Below are 6,156 nucleotides of genomic sequence, written 5' to 3' on the forward strand. Positions count from 1 at the left end.
TCAATCATTTTTCCACCGTTCATGATTTAATGTTAATATTTCTACCATAAGCCGCCAATGTCGTTTTAGAGAATTTGGCAGTATGTCCAAAGGGCCTCACAACCACAGTCCACATGTACCCATGCCAGCTCAGGACTTCCACATCCGGCTTCTTCAACTGCGGGATCGTCTGAGACCAGCCACCTAGACAGCTGATGAAATTGTGGGTTTGCTCAACCAAAGAATTTCTGCACAAACTGTCAGAAACCATCTCAGGGAAGCTCATCTGTGTGCTCGTCATCCTCACCAGGGTCTTGACTTGACTGCAGTTTGGCGTCATAACCGACTTCAGTGGGCAAATGCTCACTTTCGGTGGCCACTGCCACGCTGGAGAAGTGTGTTCTTCACGGATTAATGTCGGTGTCAACTGTACCAGGCAGATGGCAGACAGTGTGTATGGCGATGTGAGCGGTTTGCTGACGTCAACGCTGTGAATAGAGTGCCCCATGGTGGCGGTGTGGTTATGGTATGGGCAGGCATAGGGTACGGACAATGAACACAATTGCATTTTATTGATGGCAATTTGAATGCACAGAGATACAGTGACGATATCCAGAGGCCAATTCTTGCGGCATTCATCCGCCGCCATCACATGTTTCGGCATGATAATGCACAGCCTCATGTCGCAAGAATGCTGTTCATTGACTACAGCTCAGCATTCAACACCATAGTACCCTCTAAGCTCATCATCAAGCTGGAGGCCATGGGTCTCAACCCCATCCTGTGCAATTGGGTCCTGGACTTTCTGACGGACCGCTCCCCGGTGGTGAAGGTAGGAAACAACCTACCCTTTGCTGACCCTCAAGGGTGCATGCTCAGCCACCTCCTGTACTCCCTGTTCACCCACTACTGCTTGGCCATGCACGCCTCCAACTCAATCATCAAGTTTGCAGAACAACAACAACGAAACAGCCTACAGGGAGAAGGTGAGGGCACTGAGTGTGGTGTCAGGAAAACAACTTCTCACTCAACGTCAGCAAAACAAAGGAGATGATCGTGGACTTCAGGAAACAGCAGAGGGAGCACCCCCCTATCCACATCGAAGGGACAGCAACAGAGACGGAATGTTTTAAGTTCCTTGGCGTACACATCACAGACAAACTGAAATGGTCCACTCACACAGACAGTGTTGTGAAGAAACCTCAAGAGGCTGAAGAAATTGGGCTTGTCACCAAAAACCATGACAAACTTTTACAGCTACACAATCAAAGCATCCTGTCGGGCTGTATCACGCCTTCAACCGCAAGGCTCTCCAGAGGGTGGTGCGGCCTGCACAACGCATCACCGGGGGCAAACTTTCTGCCCTCCATGACAGCTACAGCACCCGATGTCACAGGAAGGCCAAAAATATCATCATGGACATCAACCACCCGAGCCACTGCCTGTTCACACCGCTACCATCCAGAAGGTGAGGTCAGTACAGGTGCATCAAAGCTGGGACCGAGAGACAGAAGCTGTTTTTCAGTCTCAAGGCCATCAGACTGCTTAACATCAATCACTGATTCAGAGATTCTGTTGCATACATTAAACCCAATCACTGGCCACTTTAATGAATGCATCATTAGTCACTTTATACAATGTACTCTAAATAATGCCACTTTAAAAATGTTTACATATCTTACATTATTCATATCACGTGTATATACTGTATTTTATACCATCTATTGCACTTTGCCTATTCCACTCAGCCATCGCTCATCCATATACTTAAATGTACATATTCTCATTCACCCCTTTAGATTTGTGTGTATTAGGTAGTTGTTGGGGAATTGTTAGATTACTTGTTAGATATTACTGCACTGTCGGAACTAGAAGCACAAGCATTTAGCTACATTCACATTAACACTGGCTGGCTGTCCCTTATCAGTTTCTATAGCTCTAGTGGACTCCGGTGTTGCTAGGAACTTCATCAACCCGGCCCTCTCCACCTCGCTGAACATAACTTCATTCTGGTCTCCTTTTCCTGTCCAAGCTCTGGATATGCGATGTGGTAAACCGGGGGGTGTTGGGTTAAGTGCACAGAGATTAATACAGAGACAGGGAGGCTCTAGTCAGAACACATGACTTCACTAGACAACAAAATAAACGTAGCATCAAAGTAATGTAGGTTTGGCTCAGCCCTTCTTCTCAGATTCTGCTCCGTGTCTGTCTCTCCTCGCGGTGTGACACGGTGCTCCCTATATGTGGCCTGCATGGCTGGTTGGCACTCTCCCCTAATTACCTCTACTTGGAGCCATCAGCGTAAGGGTGCCCAGCCTGTGTACTCCCAGCAGAGGGAACCAACGTCGCAGCACGTTCCTCTCCTTTATCACCAACCCCCGGGGCAGACCTCCCGGGATACCACAGCAAACATTGGGATCCGGCACAATTACTCACATCACAGCACCCCTCACCGTGGGATCCAAGCACCAGGACACCCTTCATCATTGCCGCACTCATACACAAAGTCAGCCTCGGCCTCCCATGGCTCCAACTCAATAATCCCACCATCTCCTGGTCAAAGATGAGAATCACCGCCTGGGGACCAGGATGCCAGAGGAACTGCTTTCTCACACCCTGTAGTTCAACATCGGTGAAGGGTCCTGTGAGTGTCCTCCAGCCCATCAAGCAATCTTCACATATCATTGGCCCCGTGTTTAGGGATGTTGACATCCGCCAGACTCTGGAGAGGGAACCCGCTCCTGCCCTCTAGAGCGCATCTACATCCCCACGGGGTGAGCGATCGGCTGTTGACCTGGGTGCACACATCCCTTGCCGTTGACCTGGGCACACCCAGGTATCACCTGAACCATCTAATCCCTATCCGATAAATACTGGTAACCAACCTTGGCGCAGGACGTTGCCCACTATGTCAACTCATGTTCGGTATGTACTCAATCCAAATCTCACGACTTGCTCCAGCAGGTAAACTACTCCCCCTTCCCCTCCATCAGTGGCCTTGGTCACATCTGTTCATAGACTTTGTAACAGATCTCCCCCTTTCTGATGGTTTTACCACTATTCTGGATGTTGACAGATTCTCCAAATCTTGCCGTTTTATCCCTCTTTGGTCTACCTACCGCTCTCCAGGTCGCTGAGGCACTATTCTAGCACTATTTTTCTGGTATTATGGCCTTCTGGAGGACATTGTTTCCGACTGCGGTCCCCAATTCATGTCAATGGTCTGGAAAGCCTTTATGGAGAAGCTGGGGGCCTGGTCAGCCTCACATTCGGGTACCGGCCTCAGTCTAACGGGCAGGTGGAGAAGACCAACCAGAAGCTGGGGACTAAGGAGTCAACGCCAGGAACGACAGGCTGAGTGGGAACTCACTTTGTCACTCCTCCACCGGGCTGACTCCCTTCCAGTGCGTCCTGGGATAGCCGCTGGCCCTGGCTCCGTGGACTCCGAGCCATACCGAGGCCCCTGCAGTTGACGAATGGTACCAGAGGAGGTATGAACGCCACCCACCTGAGGCTCCAGTGTGCCTTCTGCCATCAGAATGATCAGGCAGCACACCACCCCTCCCCTCCTGGACTCCCAACGTCATGGGGGTTGGCTCCAGTACCTGGTGGACTGGGAGAGGTACGGTCCAGAGGAGCGGTGTTGGGTTCCAGTGGACAACTTTCTAGATCCCAACATCATCCGAGATATTTCCTGTCGTTGTCCGAACCGGCCCGCTCCTCACCCTTGTGGACTTCTCCCAGGCCTGTGTTGTCCTGCGGCTGGAGCCGCACACCGGTGGGAAAGGGGGTGGGGGGGAGAAGTCACGTCTAATCCCACTCCGGCGCTTGACTTCGTTGGTTTAATAACCACCGGTACTGGCAACCCATCAAGACGCACACCTGGCAACCCTCATTACGCACACCTGCGCCTCATTTCACACACGTGGACTTCATCACTACCCTTAATTACTTCCCCTTTATCTAGCACTCCGTAGAGTCAGGCAGTATTGGTTCCGTTTTCATGTCCAGACGCTTCTCTCATTTTGTAACTCTCCATGTCCGTTATTATTAAACTCACCATATGCACCTGCTTCCTGACTCCCTGGGTCTACGGTACACCCGGAGGTCTTGCGATGTTGCGCCTCAGGGTTTAAAAACTCTATTATAGGGTTTAGAGAGAAACACAGAAAATAAGGTTCTGAGGTTAACACCAATCTTAGGAGATCTTATGTTTTGTTCCATGAGAGAATATCAGTCAGTTAGCCTGACCTTTATGAATTATGACGCCTTCATGTGCTTTTTTTATTATTACATTAATGCTTAAAAATTCACAAAGTGGCATTAGCTGATGATGATTATCTGATTGAACAAACTGTATAAAATCTCCTAAACTCATGTTAACCACAGACCGTATTTTTGGCATTTATCCAAAAACCCTACAAAAATGCCATTTCATTTCTGCATAGGCTTTGTTCAACGAACAATGGTGGAGTTGGTGCCTACAAAAAGATGCAATTACTCTGTCTCTATAGGACGATATTTTTTTATTTTCACCTTGTTGGGCTAGACAAAATCTATTTTTGCTGTAGTAATGGTGCAAGAATAGCGTTAACAAATCTGCATGTTCTAGGGAACTCGGAAACAGTGGTACAGCGTAGCCTCATTAATTTTATCTGGGGGATTTTTTTCCATAGTTGCACAGTGCTTGATACTAGAGGAGAAAATGCCATGTGACAAGAACACATCAACAACCCAGTCTCCCATCAGACTTCAAAGGGCCCCGCCTGATTGAAACATGAGTGGTTTATTTGTGATAAGCAGACAACACAGGTTATGTAATTAATTTATTACAAATAGGATATGCTCTCAGCAACTTGGTAATGTAGTCAATGGTATCCCCTATAGAAGGATTATGTAGGGTCATGTTGCACAACCTACCATTTACATTTGTTTTTCATAACTGGGCAACTATGTCAGATAAATGTCCATTGCTTTTTTTAGATTTAGTTACAAGTAAGCAGAAGTTCAATCAACCAATGTTATTTTACAGAGAAATAATTAAGACTTTCAGCATGCTTATAGGGAAGGGCACTCAACATGCTCGGCACTGACACAAATTACTGATGATTGGCTGAAAGACATTGATTATTAGAATATTTTAGAAGCTGTTTTGTTATATTTCATTGCACCTATTGATATCATTGATTACTGAAAAAATGTAGGTGTTATGGATTTACATCTTTATCATGGATTGAGAGTTCCCTATCTAATTGAACACTGTATTTTTTTTATGGAAGCCTCTCTAAAGCAAATTCAGTTGAGTGTGGTGTACCACAGGGCAGCTGACTTGGGCCATTATTGTTTTCTGTGTTTACTAATGACCTTCCACCGACCTTAACCTCTCTGGTAGAAGTGGGCGTCCCCCCTCGACAACAGCCACTGAAATTCCAGGGTGACAAATTCAAAACAGAAATCCCATAATTACATTTCCTCAAATATACAAGTATTATCCACCATTTAAAAGATAAACTTCTTGTAAATCCAACCACAGTGTCCGATTTCAAAAAGGCTTTACTGCGAAAGCACACCATGCGATTATGTTAGGTCAGCACCTAGTCACAGAAAACCATACAGCCATTTTTCCAGCGAAAGAGGAGTCACAAACAGCAGAAATAGAGAGATAATTAATCACTAACCTTTGATCTTCATCAGATAGCACTCATAGGACTTCATGTTACACAATACATATGTTTTGTTCGATAAAGTTCATATGTATATCCAAAAATCTCAGTTAACATTGGCGCGTTATGGTCAGAAATGCGTTGTCTCAAACAAACATCCGGTGAAAGTGCAGAGAGCCATATCAAATGACAGAAATACTCATCATAAACATTGATAAACGATACAAGTGTTATACATGGAAATATAGATAAACTTCTCCTTAATGCAACCGCTGTCAGATATCAAAAAGACTTTACGGCGAAAGCACACTTTGCGATTATGTTAGGTCTGCACCTAGCCACAGAAACCCATACAGCCATTTTCCAGCCAAGGAGAGTGTCACAATCGTCAGAAATAGCATTAAAATGAATGATGATCTTCATCTGGTGGCACTCCCAGGTCTCCATGTTAGACAATAAATGTTTGTTTTGTTCAATAATGTCCCTCTTTATGACCAAATACCTCCCTTTTTGT

The sequence above is a fragment of the Oncorhynchus tshawytscha genome, linkage group LG16, assembly GCF_018296145.1.
Source record: "Oncorhynchus tshawytscha isolate Ot180627B linkage group LG16, Otsh_v2.0, whole genome shotgun sequence".
NCBI classification, from domain to species: domain Eukaryota; kingdom Metazoa; phylum Chordata; class Actinopteri; order Salmoniformes; family Salmonidae; genus Oncorhynchus; species Oncorhynchus tshawytscha.